Consider the following 18,340-nt stretch of genomic DNA (forward strand, 5'->3'; position numbering starts at 1 on the left):
GGAGGAAGAGGGGGTGATCGAGAGAGAGGGAGAAGGAGAGGGAGCGATCGAGAGAGAGAGGGAGAAGGAGATGGAGTCATCGAGAGAGAGAGAGAGAGGAAAAGGGAGTGATCGAGAGAGAGAGAGGAAAAGGGAGTGATCGAGAGAGAGAGGGAGAAGAAGATGGAGTCATCGAGAGAGAGAGAGAGAGAGAGAGAGAGAGAGAGAGAGAGAGGGTGGGGGAGAGGGAGAGAGAGAGAGAGAGAGAGAGAGTGAAGGAGAGAGGGAGGAGAGTAAGCGATTAAGAGAGAGAGGGAGAAGGAGATAAGAGTAATCGAGAGAAAGAGAGGGAGGATCGAGAAAGAGGGGGAGACGAAGCGATTGAAAGAAATATTTCCGTTACCGAAACGTCATCCGTTTCGCTCACTCATCCGGATGACTATTGACGGATGGCTAAAGGTACTTCGTTCACTCATCCGAACGAAGAAGGAAGAAGGTTTTTGCGCGGCCGGATGACGATCCGTCATCCGTGTAACAGATCTATTTAAACCAAATATGGTCAGGAAGACACGCCAGAGATCCGATCCAGAGAACAGACGGGCCTACAATTTCCGAAACTTGAGTTCGGGTCCAGTATCGACAAAGAAAAGTTTGGGATCCAGTAGGCCGTTTCTCCTTCTTGTGCGCTCTTCCTCTCTTCTTTTCTTCTTCCCCACTTCTCTCTCTAGCGCAAAGTCTCAAGCTCGCACAATTGAACACCAAAGCCATGCAGGACGACATCATAGCTGGTCCGTGGCAGTCCTACGATCGAAGTAAGTACGCCAGAGATCCGATCCAGAGAACAGACGGGCCTACAATTTCCGAAACTTGAGTTCGGGTCCAGTATCGACAAAGAAAAGTTTGGGATTAAGATGAAACCATTAACATGTAATATCAGGCTAAGACGCCGGATAATGTAACAATTTTAATGATCGAGAGCGGTCAAGGAGACGACTTTGAGAACCAAACTTCCCGTATTAAGTCTTGTCTATAAAAAAATTCATTTTCTGAAAGGAGTGCCGATTTTTCATTTGAAGCAAACTACGAGGGTCATTCGAATAACGTTAACCAAAGCTTCCGCAAGCTTACGCTGGACGGTTAGCCAGTCCTACAGAAGAATAACACATAGGACGATATTACCCTGACGGCCGCATGCAGGCACACGATTAGATAGGGGAGTAGGTGGAGATAAACACTAGTTTGATTCTAGAAAGAACAACACGAAAGAAATGTACAGTCCCCCCCTTCACTTCGACAAGGACGGAAAGGCGTCCTCTGAACACTCGTTGGAATACAACGGCGACATGTCAATAAGCCGGCAAAGGGGTCATAGTGCAGTTAACCGCGCAATAATGAGCCAACGCCGACCCCACTATCAAAAAATAATTCATTTGCTCAATCTGTCACGGGGCTCCTATAAAACCCTGCCAAACCTTTGATCTCAAAGGCATCTGTCTGGAGATCAACATTCCGCTCCAGGCCAACTCAACCCCGTTTTCGATCATGGTGCGATCCATGTGCACCGTCGCCATTCTCATGGTAACTGACGAGTCTACTGGAGGTGACCCCTCAAATTTCAACTATTTGAAGTCTCTAATTTAAATCGTCCCTTTGACAGATGGCGGTCGTGGGAGCATCGGCTGCGGTTTTGACGCCTCAGAACTATTGGCACGCTGTCCTGCCCAACACGCCCATCCCTAGTGCTTTGAGCCGGCGTCTTCCAGAAGGTTTTTCCTCCCTCATACCCACACCGAGTAACTAAGGGCCATTGTCCTCCGGGTTGCTGATGCCTTAACGTTTTTCGTTTCATCTGTAACCCCTCCCCAGATGATCAGGTTAACATCGGATCCAGACTAGCAGTCAGGGTGACCGTTGGTCCTGGAGTTGGGGTGACCGTTGAACCCCTGGGCCTGGTGTCGTAGTCAACGTCAATCCATTCCTCTACCAGTACGCGGCCACCGATACGCAGGTCCACGGCAACGCCGGCTCAGCTCTCTTCTTCTTGGAGAAGGACCTCGTCCCGGGCTCCAGGATGACCGTTCACTTCGCCAAAACCACGACCGACGTCGCCTTTCTTTCCCGATCAATGGCCAACTCCTTGCCCTTTTCCTCATCCAAGCTGCCCGACGTCCTGAGCAGCCTCAACGTGGGATCCGACTCCAAGGAGGCTGCCATCATCAGCAAGACGCTTCGCAGGTGCGAGGAGCCCGCCGTGGCAGGAGAGAGAAGGTACTGCGCCACGTCTCTGGAGTCAATGGTGGACTTCTCCACGGCCATCCTCGGCTCTCGCGATCTTCTCGCTCTTTCCACGGAGGTCAGCAAGCCTGACTCGCCCAAGCAGGCCTACGTCATAGCTCCCGCGGGCGTGAAGAAGGTAGGCGGGAACAAGGTCGTGGCGTGTCACGCAGAGCCCTACCCGTATGCCGTGTACTACTGCCACGCCACGCGGGCAACCAAGTCGTACGTGGTGTCCCTGACGGGGACTGACGGGACGAACGTGGAGGCAGTGGTGGTTTGCCACACGGACACCTCGAGCTGGAACCCTAGACACATCGCCTTCCAGCTCCTCAAGGTTAGCCCCGGCACGGTGCCCGTGTGCCATTTCCTGCCCAGCGATCACGTCGTCTGGGCTCGCGACGCCTAAACCTGCGCAGCTACGAAATAATTGTCCCTTGACACTTCCATAACGTCAATGTAAACCTGATTATCTTGTAATCTTTAGTGGTCATTTGTGCGCTCGACTGATGGCGGGAGAAAAGGTCCGACCTCTAGAACTGCCGCCGCATAAAGTGAATGAATTTCGCCGAGGGTTAGTGCGTCTCTTGTGTTGACTCGCCAGTCGCCAATGGCCAGGTTACGGTTCCCAATAAAAACATGCCTAGTTGTGAAGTTGGATTATATTTCAGCTCATCTTCGTGGACGCCGGTTTTGCAGTCCATCTGCCGCTACCTACTGTGTGTTCAGCGAGTGTACCTAGAGTGTCGATATCGCATTGGACAAGGCTTCAAATGACTTGAGAGTCGGGGGTTGCCTCCCTTGAAGTTGAGTTAATAATTAGGGGACAGTAGGAGGTCTGTTGTCTTGTAAGTGGTCTGGATTCACGGGCTTAGTCAACGAGAGGGATAATCGTGTCTTATGTTGTGGATCTCTCTCAATAGTTAGGCAGCGGGAATAGATTTTCACTACATCTGTCTTACTCAGGAAGCCAATCCAAAACGCTAGAGTAGCAGGAATTGTATCCAGGCTGTTCCATAGAGTTTTTCACAATTTGCAGGCCGGCGGACTTTCGATTTCGGCGGCGGCAGGGTCGTTCTTTTCTAGATATTGCCTACATCCGCGGGAAATGATATCAAAGCCTCTGTGGTTCAGCTGGACGACACCGCTGATTTGAGTGCGATGAAGAATGCGGGATAGAGAACGTCGAAACACATTCAACTTACGACCCTATGAGAAGAGTTCATCAAGGGATGTGGATATCGATATCCAGACAGAGTGATTGATATCTACGTAGACATAAATTGAAACAGAGGGCGTAAAACGAGAGTGGAATTAACCAAGCCCAATGGCGGAGTAATGGGCTTTGGGGAGTCGGGATAGCTGGGACGAATTAAGTCCTCTGGGACGTAGTAACAGAACTGTTGACTCTTCAAGGATTCCTCGTGCCTTACTCTGATCGCAGCGCACCCAGGATGATCAAGAAAACAAAGGTGAAACGTGAATATACGAAAACGTCCAGCATGTCATTACATCGAACACATGGCTCTTATTTATAGAGCAAGTATCAAAGAAGAAAATTCAAAAGAAAGAGCAGTCGTAACGGTCTCCCGAACCATGAGCTGGCGTCCCACGTGGTGCCCAAAGGTTGTTGCAGCGGCCTCCCGGGGTATGAGTTGGCATCCAACGTGGAGCTCAGATCGCCGTTATAATTCACGACGATGGACGGTCGCGATCGAACCTGAAACAGAAATAACGAACTAAGCACGGGGTGTTACAACGGACTTCTCGTTGGGAACTTGGATCATCGCCGATTGCTGATGGAGTCTGGATCTTTGTCTTCAATTTCCCCCATGATTCAGACTCCTATCATGAACGTTTACAACTCCAAGACGCCTTCTCATGTCCAAGAAATTTACTCGCCCAAGCCCTTTTCTAAGAATGTCCGCAAGTTGATCTTCCGTTCTCACATAGTCCACGGAAATCCTTTTTCCTCCACACATTCCCTGATAAAGTGATATATTGTATCAATATGCTTGGTTCGGCTGTGCTGCACAGGGTTTTTACTTAGAATGATGGCCGATTTATTATCCAGGTAGAGCTTTGCCGCTTCTATTTCTTCTCCACATAGTTCCCCAATAATTCTCCTTAACCACACACCTTGGCATGCAGCCGAAGTAGCAGCCATATATTCTGCTTCACATGAAGAGAGAGAGACTGTCTTCTGCTTATGTGATGACCAACTGATCAAGGCAGTATTGTAGAAAAAAACTTCTCCTGAAGTGCTCTTCCGATCGTGCTCGTCACCTGCAAAGTCACTGTCACTGTATCCAACTAAGCCTTCCTTTTTGTCCCCCTTCGCATACACCAGTCCATATTCAAGGGTGCCCTTTAAGTACCTTAGGACTCTCTTAAGTGCTGAAAAGTGCTCTGACGTATGTTTGTCCATAAATCGACTCAAGTATCCAACAGCGTAGGACAAGTCTGGTCGTGTGTGTGTAACATACCTCAGACTTCCTATGATACTTCGGAAGATTGTTGGATCAATGCTGGATGCACTTAGATTATTGAACTTGAGTCTTGTTTCAGTTGGAGTATGTATGGCATTGCAATCCATCATCTTGGCATGTTTGAGGATATTCTCGGAGTATGTCTTTTGAGACAGAGTTATGCACTCCTCTTCTTGACTAACTCTGATCCCCAGATAGCAACTTAAGCTGCCAAGGTCACTCATGTCGAAGTGATCCTTCATCTGCCTTTTGAAACTATTGATGTCTCTTTCTTCATTTCCCGTGAGTAGAAGATCATCAACATAGACGCCAATTATCAGGTGGGATTCTGCAGTGATCTTGTAATAAATGGCCTGTTCATACTTGCTTCTTATGAACCCCAAAGACATCAGACATTTGTGCAGCTTGAAGTACCATGCTCGAGGGGCCTGTTTGGGGCCATACAAGGCTTTTCTTAGTTTGAGAACATGACTTTCTTTTCCTCGAACCACGAAGCCTTCTGGTTGCTTCACATAGAGATCTTCTTCCACATCTCCATTTAGAAAGGCTGATTTGACGTCGAGATGGTGCAAAATCCAACCCCTTTTAGCACTATAGCAATCAAAACTCGTATGGATTCAAATCTTACCACTGGTGCAAACACCTCTCCATAGTCTATTCCTTGTTTTTGAGAATAGCCTTTTACCACCAGTCCTGCTTTGTGTCTCAGAATATTCCCAACTGCATCTTTCTTGATTTTGAAGATCCATTTTAGACATATTGGTCTACACCCTTCCGGTGGTTCCACCAAGCTCCAAGTAGAGTTCTTGATAATGGCCTTCATCTCTTCCTCCATGGCCAATCTCCAGACTTCTTCTTGTGACGCTTTGTATGACATAGGTTCTTCAGCGCATGCAAGGCATTCATGTTCTTCCATACTTTGAGGACTGGTATCTTCATATAGCTGAGAGAGGACTTGTATTTTTGATTTTCAGACACCTCAGATGTCGAGCTTTGGTCCGAGGTAACTTCGATAGGTTGCCGGTCTTCTCCTTGCTCCTCATTTTCCAAATGGTGTTCCTCTTCTTATGTCTCATTACTGAAAGAAACTGGATAGAAAGTGAGAGTAGGTAATTGGTTACCTTTGTTTTTCCAATCCCACTTTGAGTCCTCTTCAAAGATAGTATCTCGACTGATATGAATGGAACCGTTGACTGGATCAAAACACCGATAGGCTTTGGAGCCCAGTTCATATCCCACAAAGATCATAGGGGTACTTCGATCCTCCAACTTCCTCTGTGGTAGTTTAGTACATTTTACATGTACTATGGACCCAAAAATCCGAAGATGTGCTACTGAGGGTATTCTCCCTGTCCATTTTTCATAGGGTGTCGCACCCTGTAGAGACGACATGGATGACCGATTGAGCAGATAAACCGCAGTATTCACAGCTTCTCCCACAGTTCCTGGGGTAGATTCTTGAATTTCTTGAACTGATACAAGACATCCGATTTCTGCTTCAGAAAAGCAACCCACATTAGCCTTGAATAGTCATCCACGATTAGAAGAAAATACCTGCTTCCTCCCAAAGTGTTTGGACTGATAGGTCCACAGAGGTCCATATGCACAAGTTCTAGTGGATTCTTGGTTTTGAACTCAGATTTTTTGGGAACGGCAAATGCGAATCTGTTTTCCTTCCAAAAAACTTCGACAGACATAGCTAGGCAGCTTGATTTGTGGGAGTCCCTCTATTGAACCATTATCACCCATATCTTTCAAGGAATGAAAGTTAAGGTGACCGTACCTTAAATGCCATAGCTGACTTGTTTGGTCTTCTTCCTTTGAGAGCAAACAGTCACCAGTTACTTGCTGCTTCAAGAGGTATAGTCTTCCACACGTGCGATTGACTTTGATGAGCAGATTGCATTCACGGTCATGGATTGTAAGACATCCTTCTTGCATAAGCACCTTGTAGCCTTCTTCATCCAACCTTCCCAAGCTGAGAATGTTAGCACAAAGTTTGGGAACAAAAAGCACATTCTTTAGTATCATAGCTTCCCCATCTTTTCGCAGAATAGAGATACTTCCCTTCCCTTCTATCTTCACTCACGAGTTGTCCCCAAACTTCACGAATCCTTCAGTCGAGTCATCCAGTTTTGAGAAGAAATCTCGATTCCCAGTCATATGATTGGTGGCGCTAGTGTCTAGATACCATAAGTCGGAATTTGGGTGCTCCACTTCGGATCCTTGGAGCAGAAGATCAATTCTTTCTTCTTCAAATGCCATCAGCAGTGCTGATGTCTCTTCTTCCTCTGCTATCGCCAGAGATTCACCTAGATAGGCACTATCACCTCTTTCCCTCTTTTCATTTCGACATTCATAGGAAAAATGACCGTACCTTTGACAGTTATAACACTGAATTTTGGATTTGTCAAAAGGTTTCTTATCTCTCTCATCAGAGAGCATATTTCTACCTCGGCCTCTGCTTCGTCCGCGGCCTCTTCTTCTTCCTCCTGATGAAAACTCTTCCTCATTGCCAATTCTGGCTTTGCTCATTGCTTTGGCCGGTAAGGCCTGCTCTTCCTCTCGGGATTCCCTATCCCTGAGGCGCATTTCATGCATGGTAAGTGAACCTATCACTTCATCCAGACTTACTTTGTCTAGATCTCCGTATTGCTCCAAAGACAAGGTGAGTGCATCGAACTTGGAAGGCATTGCTCTCAGAAATCGCCTTACCACGTCTTTCTCCGCCATCGCCTCCCCGAGATTTCTCAGATCTGAGACAATCCGAGTAAACTTCATAGCAAAATCATCAATCGAATCGGTATTGGACATATTGAGCAATTCATATTCTCGCTTCAGGGCCTGTATGCGAGATTGAATGACTCTCTCTACTCTGAGATTTCTTTGCCTGAGAATCTCCCAATTTTCCTTCGCCGTCTTCTTAGCATCCAGCATCAGCAGCTGCTCCTCAGAAACAGCACTCATGATAGCCGACAATGCCATACGATCCTTCTTCTTGGTGACATTTTCCCCAACTACAGCCTGCCAAAGATCATGAGAATCCAGATATACTTCCATTGACATGGACCAGATCCGATAGTTTGTTCGAGTCAGCTTGAGAGTGGGCAATGAAAAAGATAGTTCGCCGCCAGAACTCGATTCTCCGTTCCTCTTCGCCATCGGTAAGTTTCTTGATCTCCCAGTTGCTCTGATACCACTTGTTGACTCTTCAAGGATTCCTCGTGCCTTACTCTGATCGCAGCGCACCCAGGATGATCAAGAAAAACAAAGGTGAAACGTGAATATACGAAAACGTCCAGCATGTCATTACATCGAACACATGGCTCTTATTTATAGAGCAAGTATCAAAGAAGAAAATTCAAAAGAAAGAGCAGTCGTAACGGTCTCCCGAACCATGAGCTGGCGTCCCACGTGGTGCCCAAAGGTTGTTGCAGCGGCCTCCCGGGGTATGAGTTGGCATCCAACGTGGAGCTCAGATCGCCGTTATAATTCACGACGATGGACGGTCGCGATCGAACCTGAAACAGAAATAACGAACTAAGCACGGGGTGTTACAACGGACTTCTCGTTGGGAACTTGGATCATCGCCGATTGCTGATGGAGTCTGGATCTTTGTCTTCAAGAACTACTTACCCAACGCATCGATTTGTCCTTGGCATTAGCCACCGACGGACGGCGACGCCTCCGTTGCATTGCGCACTCCTACTCTCACCTACTCTGAATACATTTTGAAGATGACACGATGATGGGTCATCCCGAAATAAAATGTAATACGGTCACTAATGTCAATACGGTTAGAGAAAAAACTAAACTCTAGTTAACGCATATAGTGTGGTCCGGCCATTCGCTGCAGAACGAAGTAGTAGCGGAAAAAATTCCATCAGCGACTCTCTCTCTCCTCCCTCGCTGTCTCCCTTTCTATCTCTATCTCTCTCTCTCTACATATATATGTATATTTTGAGAGAGAGACAGAGAGAGATATATACACAAATAGTATATTCGGCACCACGAGGTCCTATTCCGGAGAGAAGAAGTCCCGTTCCATCGAAGCAACAAGAGAGCCGGATAAAATGTCTCGAAGAGCGGTGGAATACATGGTTTGTAAGACCCGTTGCACGAAATGAAAATGCCCCAACCCACCTTCCATTTGGCGTCAAGGTCAGCTCCAGAGTTTTCCATGATTCTGATCATCTGATGTCCCTTCCAATTCCAGCTGCACATGCAGCTCCATTAACTGCAATCTCACCAGAACTTTCGTAAATATTCTCGAATTGAAAGTGATCGGAGCATTCGCAGAAATTCACGAATTGATGAGCTATCTCTCGCAAGACATTTAAGTTGACGGAAAACTTTTCGACGGAGGACTCATCTTACTGAATAATTTGCCGCCGGGCCGCTGTCTATTTATTGGCGGCCAAGTAAGGGTGACCCCAGCCTGGTTTATCTTGTCCAGATCTCACTAAATGGAGGAATGTAGTTGGTTCGTGTTGGATTACGACTCCGATACGGCGCTAGCGCGACATCTCGACTGCATCTTCATCGTCGCCATCAACCGGAAGCAACAGATTTTCGAAAGAGCCACGACGGCAAAATAAACGTACGGCAAGTGGCTGCCGCTCTTTTTATTCCGCCGTTACTCTTGAATAACTCCAACTCTTCGCTCAGACAGACATTTGGAGTTTGACTTCGGTTTTCCCGCTCTAGCTTCTGCCAGGTAGAAGATAGATGGCCAGTAAAGCTGTCAATAACTTTCAATCGGCGCCGAATCAAAATAAGTACACGAAAGAACTTCAAATGTCTAATAAGGAGATTACACGGCGGAGATTCCGCGAATTAAATGCCGTCGATACTTTTGGAATCCCTGAAAAAGTTGCATCTCTCGGTTAATCCCTGAAAGCCATAACTGTCAGTTGTCCTCCAAGGGCCAAGATTAAACCCGTAAATCCATAAATGTCGAGCAGACACGTCAGCAATCCTATCCGAAGCAGAAAAGGGTCTACAATTCCAAGGATTTGTGTTTGGGCCTAGCATCAACACAGAAAAGTCTGGGATTAACCGAAACTTGAGTTTCAAGTAAGAAGAACACTTCCAGTAGGGAGTTTATGATTTGTGTTTGGGCCTAGCGATGGGACCATTAACATGTAAGATGCGGCTTATGAAACTTGAGTAATCAATAGTGGTCACGGAGACGACTATAAGAAGAACACTTCCAGTAGGGAGTCTTATCCGTCGGAGGATTCATTTCCCGAACACTACCGAACAATCATAAACGACAATTACCGACACAAAAAAATTGCCGGGACAAGTACCAGCTTTATGTTGAAATGCTGGTTCCAAACATTAACTGGGATTTATATTTCGGCGTTATGTGCCACCAACGATTCAAGTAACTCATTATCACGATTTGTTGAAAATTCATTTCACTCTTCACTCACGACAGCATTACAATCAAAGTTCGGCGGAAGGCTTCATAAAGTTTTACCCTTATTTCTCTTTTCAGGCCTATTCTCTTCGAAGCTCCGAATTTTAGTAATGGCAGTAGAAGTACGCGAGAAATACTCTTGAACTTCCTATGGGCTTGATGGATATAATGTCAAACTATCTTCTTAAATTTGGTAGCATTACAATCATTGCCTTGTTTTATCCGCGAAATACAGTTTTTAAGATTATTCAATCTCGTGATACTTTCCACGTTTCACAATATTTGGACTTACATCGGACTTGCCGTCATTCCATCCCACAAATGATTTTTTACAAGTCATGTATCCATACTTTCATTGAAGTTAGGGTTAAATTGATAACAGCAAAAATGGGGTATTTATGTCATTGTTATTACTTTACTCCTATCAAGTAATATTTATGAAATTTTAATCTTTCTCAAAGACGTATAGCACGCGTAAGGTCGTCTCCACAGGGATGGGATCTTTGAGGTAGAATTACCAAATGAGCCATTGAATAGAGAGAAGGGACTCTAGAATGTTAGTACTAATAAGCAATTTTATTAGTATTGTAGTTGAATTCCAAATAGGACAATGTGGAAGGAATCTCAGAAGATGATTGGGAAGAATATTAATATATATTTAGGAAAGCGCAAAAATATATAGGATGATTAGGATGATGAGGAAGAGAACGTGGCGCTTTCTTAACCACTTAAAATGCAGCATTATTGAGCAATGATTGTGGCCTTTGGAAGCGCAAAAATGTGGCAGCGCAAGACCCGAGGGTGTTGAAAGCAAGAAAAATGTATTAGCCAATCAGAAAATGCCATTTTTTAGATATATGGAAGAGAGATAAAATTATCCAACGGCCATGGTTAAACGCCAGTAAATCTGCGATATATTGAGATCTAGCTGTCCGATTGTGCCCAAATTTTGAGGGCATATTTTTCTTTTCCCCTTCTACGATTTGTACGGTTGGATTTTTAAATAGAGGCTGGGAAGAAGGCAAAATTCACTTTTTGAAGGTCGTCCCAAGGATTTGGCCAGCAAGGATACATGAGTTGCTTTGGAAGTCGACAGATCCTGATTCATCATTGAAAGTTGTAAGTTTCAAATTTCTAATTTGGATACATGAGTTGCTTTAGAAGTTCTAAAAGGCCATGGCATGGGCGAAATGCACATGCCCTTGAAGTTGATTTGAAATGAAATTAGCATTGCATTTTGGTTTTGATTCAAGATCTGAATTTTAATCTTTAGTTTTACATTGATTTGGATCCATTTTGCAATTTTAGATTTTTAAATTAGGTTCAAATTTCTTCTCTAATCCATTTTTCCCATCGCACGTCCCTTTTACCTCTGCACAAAGCCATCCACCATCGCGGTGCAATCACTCATCACCCCTAGGAAGCTCGCCGCCGCGGTGACCCTCCGGCTTCTGGCGTGAGTCGAGCTCACCGACGCGTGGATCCCTGACCGCCCTAAGGCCTGAGGGCGTCGCGCTCACGTGCGATCCTTCAGGCGCTGTGCCGGCTCGCTGGTACATCGTGACCCCTTCGTCTTCTGGCAGCCAGTTTGTTGATCGGGTCACGACGACTGGTTCGACCGACGACCTCGTAGAGTGTGGTCACCTTGACTAGCCCCTAACATGTCAGTGGTCTCTGTCAGTGATCGTTCAGGCCTGTGCACGCATTGTCCAACCTTGGCCGACCCCTGGCGCTGGCGAGACCACCGTGCTAGCTCGGGAGAGGCTTAGGTCTTGCTTGCGGCCGTCCCGGCTGCCATAGCGAGAGTAATGGACGATCTGCTCGCCTGATCAGCCATCGTCCCCTGACCAAGTCCTTGCCAAGGGCAGGTTTGTCTGGTTGGGACACTCTCATCCAAAGCACGGCCTCGGCGACCTGCCACAGCCCAGCTGTTGCCTCCACCCCCTACCCAATCCTTTTCCGCTCCAGCCCTGTCACTATCACACCTCCCAGACCCCTTCTCCATCACCTCTCACCCCGACGCCACTCGCGCTTGGTCTGAATGCACGAAGTAGACGAATATCAGCTCGCAGACTTCGACGAGGTACGTCATCCCTCTGCCCACCCGTCTCTTATTTTCTGTAGTGCATTTTTTGAATTGCCTCCACCGCGCTCGGGTTAGATATAGGTGAGCGAGACAGGTTGAGCGTGAACTACGTCTTGCTTGAGCGTCTGTTCTTGGTACGAATCGGGTCTGCCAATCACGTGTGGGCAACATCCAGTGGAGTTACTCCGTTCGGCGCCATAGTCGTCCTCGTCCCTTCGGACGAGGCTCGAGAGGTGTACCCTTCCACCGCCGGGCGACTCCGTTGGTCCAGGGTGTTGATAGTCCTTGCTAGTCGGCACTTGCACGTACCAAATTTGTCGCATCTTGCATTGCATCGTGGTATATCTTCCATTTAGGATTTCCGCTCGGACGACGCCACTGTCGTAGTCTGATACCATTATCACCCACCGGCACTGAACCATCTTATTCGGTGTTGGCCCAAACGACGTCTCTAACGACGTCCGACATCAACATGACATTGTATGATGCTCATATTGGCTCATGAACACTATCTTATCGGCCACCCTTTAATATAAACCTGAAACGAATGCACAAGCCTATCACAGTATGGTAGCAGCTCATGTTTACTTGTCATTTCTGATTTATCGCTACTTCCATAACTGATGCCTATTTGTGTGTTCATGCAACGTGATAACACCCTACATTTGGTATTTAATTCAATTAATTTGCACAATTCTATGTTTTTAAAGTGTTTAAAATAGGGCTGTTATCATATATCTCCATAATTACTTTTCCAAGTAAAATATAATTTTTCCCTGATTTTCTGTTGAATTATGAATTTTATGAAAATTTTAAAAGCTTGTAATAGCTCTATATAGATTGGAATTGCAGGTTTAAAATTTAGTTTTGATGTTAATTAAACTGGAGACAAATTATTGAATTTTCAAGATTTTTTTCTATAATTTATTGGATTTTTTGCAATTTATTCCAGAAATAAATTAATATTGAAATAGAAAAAGGATAGATTATAAGAAAATAAGAAGTCTTAAAGCAATTTCTAAAGTCAGAGTGGTTTTTGTTAAATTTGTATTGCGATTATGTCATTAAAACAGCTCTAGGTCATCCATTGCAGGTGTAAATATCCAATAAAACTATTTCTAGGGTTTTATTGAATTATTCAGAACATTTCTATGATTTTTGTATGGTTTGCTAGGAAATATAGAGGAGAAAGAAAGCGTAGGGCCATATACGTAATTATTTTCTGGTCGGCGTCAATCTTGGCATGCAAATTTTAGCATGGACTTAAGCACAAAAGCCCAAGGGATGAGTATTGGGTGGCCACGGTGCAAAATTTCGGTCGTCAGAAGAGAATACGACAGCCAAGATGCGTCAGCGGAAAGTCTTCTTTATGGATGTTATGTTCATCGCCTGTGCTACGCATACAATGTGCATGCACGGGAGGTGACATGGCGGCACATGATTGGATAGCGGTGCTACAAACATACAGCTACATGCAAATCACTATGCATTATGTTTATTTGTTCTTATTTCAGCCACAGGGTACATGCGCGCCGATAAAGAACTCAACAAATGAAGTTAAAATTTTGCCAGCTAGTCAGCAGTTGACATGTGATTGCGTGTGAAGAAAAAAGATTATCAAATAAATGAATATTGATTGGTCAAAATTCATTTTTTAATAACTTTTGATCCTAAAGTTTGATTGAGATAATTTTTTATGGGTTTGCTTGTCGCAACCTCCTCCTTCCATTTATATGTTGGATCATTCAGATCAAGCCTACATCGATGGATAAAAATTAATTACTTATTGGGCATAAAACGGTCACTTCTACCATTTAACCTAAGTATAAAATAAGATTTTCCAGTTGAGGAGGCCATTCTGGAAGGGGCTCTTTCACAGGGGTAGATAGAGTGGGTAAAAAGCCTAGATCAACCCTAATTGGCACTTTCTATTTCATTGTATCAACCCTAATTGAATTTTTAGAGTAATTTTGATGATTTTGTTAATTATTCTTCTTGATCTTGCATTGCTAAATCACTAGGCTTGATCAAAATGTTCACGTACTTACTATAATTGAGAGGAGTGATCATCAAATTTATTTAACGATTCCAATTGCCAACTGAGAAAAAAAATTATAAAAAATTTAATTTCTAGGAAGATTAGATTGTGTTTATTAGATGGTACTTAGTGAACTTGAATACCTGATTGCCCCAAAACAACCAAAATGAAATCTCCTTCTGAAACTCTCTACTGGAATCCTTTGATCCTTTTTATTGGATCAAAGAAGTTAATCTAGAGCTCTACTTCTTTTATTCTTCCCATCATTTATACCACCCTTTCTAAAGTCTTCATCAAATTAGGGTGATTTGATCTTCATTAAAGATTAAACTAATCCTAGGTAGGGTCAAATTATACACACACATCACAATTGAATTACCTTACTAGCTTCCCTTGGACGATACCTATACTTGACGTTATACATCTTAAGTTAAGGTTTTATAAATTTTATTTGTATAGGCTGAAATCAGCAAGGATAATGAAATGTAAGATTCCATAATTCCCCCGTAATTTTTGGCCAATCACATAGGCAATGATTTTACTAGAATACGTTGCTGAGGTAGATTTTCATATTCATGTAGTATATCTTGTAATTTTGAATTTTGACCTTTTTAAAGTGACGAGTTTGTAGTACTTTAATTGTTCCCATTTACAAAATTAAAGGGAATCACAAAGTTTATTATCTTATAAAAAAAGGTTTTATTTGAGCATTATACATTTCTGTCTTGTCTTATTCTCGATTGCCTTTATTAGTCCCATCACATGTGTCCTAGTCATGTTGGACGATTGATGGTTCAGTAGTAATGACACAGTGAATCGTGCAAGAAGTGTCAAGCATACCTCTGAGAGTGGACAGACCCCTATGGATAGGGGTTAATTCCTAATGGAATAGCTCTGTTTTTAAAACTATTCATTATTTATATTATCTAACATCATAATATATTTATTCATAATTGGACGAGCTACAAAAACAACTGAAAATGAGGTAGTTGTTTTGGCTTTTTGTTAATTATCTGAATATTTTTTAAGATGTAATTACAAATTTATGTAGTTAATGTACAATTTAATCTCTATGAAGACAGGGAATATGATCTGCTAGGGTCAGACTCTTGCAATAATATATAAGCTCGCAAAATGCCCAAGGGGGTGTCATGAAGCACCTTTGAACATATTATTAAGTAGAGGATTGACGTGCGTCGTTGGCGGAACGATTGGCGTGCGCTTTGATAGGATGTCACGGATCCCATTGCGCGTCAGTTGGGGGGGGGGGGTCAAGGGGGGAGTCGCCCCCTTGCGAGGTTCGGGCAGCTCCCCAAAACCTAAACGATATGCACCGCGGCAAGTAGCTGCGAGGGCGTCGGGGGGCACGGGCGGCCTACGCGGGTGGTGCCAGTGCGGGAGGCTGGCGTGGCGGCCTGCCCGGGCGACCGATGTGACGGCCTGCGTGGGCAGTGCTTGTGTGGGAAGCTGGCGTGGCAGCCTGAGTGGGCAGTGCCTGTGCGGGCAGCCGACATGGCGGCCTGAGTGGGCAGTGCATGTGCGGGCGGCTGGCGTGGCGGCCTAAGTGGGCAGTGCCTGTGCAGGCGGCCGACATGGCGATCTGCACGGGCGGTGCCTGTGCGGGAGGCTGGCGTGGCAGCCTGCGTGGGCGGTGCCTGTGTAGGCGGCTGGCGTGGCGGCCTGCGCGGGCGATGCCTATGCGGGCGACCGGTGTGACGCCCTGCGCGGGCGGTGCCAGTGGGGGCGTCCGGCGTGGCGGCTTGCACGGGCAGTGCCTGTGCGGGCGGCCAGCATGGCGGCTGGTGCGGGCGACTGGTGCGGATGTAGGAACCTAGGGAAATGAACAAGGGGATCCTCTGGCGACAATGGCAGCGGCATCGGCAGCGACGGTAGCGGCGGTTCGAGGAGTGATAGGGCTAGGGCAAATCTTCCAAGAAGAGAACTTTGATTCTTGAAAATAAATTTACCAAATGTTTCTTGCAACATTGGCCTACATATAGGCCTTCGAGGAAAGAGAAAATACAAGAAATGGCATAAAATAAAAGTGGACGACGTGTAATCGTGTCACGTCAAAGGGCAATTCTGGATTTGTCGTTGACGCCGTTTCATGATGCGTGACGGGGCGTGTGTAGGTAGAGACGTGACTGATGCCGGTGCATTGACTTGGTCGTCATCCTGGCGGTTCTTCAGTTGATGTTGATGACGAGTCTGGATGTGAGGCATCTCGGATGACGTTGGCGGCGCGTCCAAAGTTGGTGCATTGATGTCGTCGCCACCAGGTATACAAAAGGGTCAATAAACGTGTTACAAGGGATGTTTACTATAGGACTCGTATGAAATAAAATATAATCTACTCGAAAGCATGCATCACAGATTCATGCATTGCCCATCTACTTGTCAACTTGAGCAGCAAAGAGACTACTTGAATATATTTATGGTAGTTTTGATTATGGAATTGCCTATAAAAACGTTTCTGGTTTTAAATTGGTTGTATTCATCAATAGTTATTGTGCAGGGATTACGTGATTATATAAAAATCATATTTGGTTTTATTTCCAAATTTGGCTCAAGAGCAATTCCGTGGATGCCGATAAATCATGAATATACGAATTTATTATCTTGATAAGTAGAATCCATTATCACATAATATCATTATAAACAAACTGTTATGATCAGAATTATAATAGATTATTTAATTTTTTAATTTATGATTTTTTTAGATACATGAACAAACTTACATTTCTTCCTAAGAGGATCATGAACACTGGAATTCATTTCCATTTAATACGCGTCCAAGTCTCTCTGGGTTTACTCAAACTGAAGCATTCCTTGTGGAATAAAATAATAAACGATTAAGTGATTTATCGGTGTGTTACCATTGTGTATCAAATGTCACGAGGACCCTCAAGTTACTGATAAAAATCAGTATTAAGAGGTTAGTATGACAAAATTTAAATGTTTATTCAAATTAATTTGGCTATATATATATTTCGTTGCAAGCCTACAATGATTAAATCCACTTTTGAATGATGTTTTGAATTTTATGTATTTTCAGTATTTTAGGGATTTTGATGACGTCATATTATGAGAAAAAATAATTTTTGAGAAATGCCACAGGACGTGGCACCACATATTCACACAGTACACATGTTTCCTAATTTAATTGGTTTATTTTATAACACATGTTGACATGGCACGCACTGATGCACTGCCACATCATACACATATCGTCGTTGTTATATGAATCTGAATATTATAATGTTATATTGTTATACTTATATCTTGTACTTTTGAAGATGGACATCAGCTATCTCAGCCATCGATTGCATTTAAGGCCCTAATCAAGCCAAATCTGACAAGTATTACGACGGCACTGACGAGGATGAGGAGAAAGAGATATTTAGAATCCTGGTTGGCCAGCAGAACATGCTCGAGAAAGTGGTTGGCCAGCAGGGCAAATCATATTTCAAAATCCAGGTTGTTCAACTTGCTTGATGTATGTTTATTGAAGTTTTCATTCAATCTAAAATTTTGATTGCATCAAAAAATGCTTGATCTTGGCAAAACATAGAGGAGTCATAAAAGGCTCATTAAGCTTGCATTGAGGTTTTAGGAGCTTAGATTTACATTTCCCATTATTATTTATCCATTTCCTCCTTAAAACCATTAATTTCTCACCCTAAACACTCTTTTCTTCCTACTTTCTCTCTCTATAATTGACTTTTATCTCTAAAACCTCATCGATATCACTAATTCATCTTCTTAAAATTTCATAAAAATCTCCTTCATTTGCACCTTCAACGTCCCTCTCAAACACCTTTTACACACCTTCTTCATTTTCTCTCTCTATCTCTTCATTTTTATTTTCTCTCTGTAAGTAAGTACTTTATCTTTCTAAAATCTGTCCAAATCTCTCTCTATATCCTTCCTCATTTATCTTCCCAATTTTCCAAAATAAAAATGCATTAAAAAACCATTATGCATTAAAAAAATTTGATTATCTCTCATCGCTGCTTTTGCCGTGTGGTGGTGAGAGTCACACCGGAGGC

At 44.1% G+C, this 18,340-nt stretch overlaps 1 pseudogene across 1 annotated transcript; it reads left to right on the plus strand.

Annotated features, from left to right (window-relative positions):
* The first annotated feature begins 745 nt into the window (after positions 1–745).
* LOC144703414 (BURP domain-containing protein 6-like) lies at positions 746–2,756 on the plus strand (annotated as a pseudogene). Its single transcript, XR_013581527.1, has 5 exons — positions 746–791; positions 1,056–1,115; positions 1,466–1,557; positions 1,637–1,745; positions 1,846–2,756. The product of XR_013581527.1 is annotated as a BURP domain-containing protein 6-like (transcript).
* Positions 2,757–18,340: the final 15,584 nt, after the last annotated feature.

This window comes from Wolffia australiana, chromosome 5 (assembly GCF_029677425.1).
Source record: "Wolffia australiana isolate 7733 chromosome 5, ASM2967742v1".
Classification (NCBI taxonomy): domain Eukaryota; kingdom Viridiplantae; phylum Streptophyta; class Magnoliopsida; order Alismatales; family Araceae; genus Wolffia; species Wolffia australiana.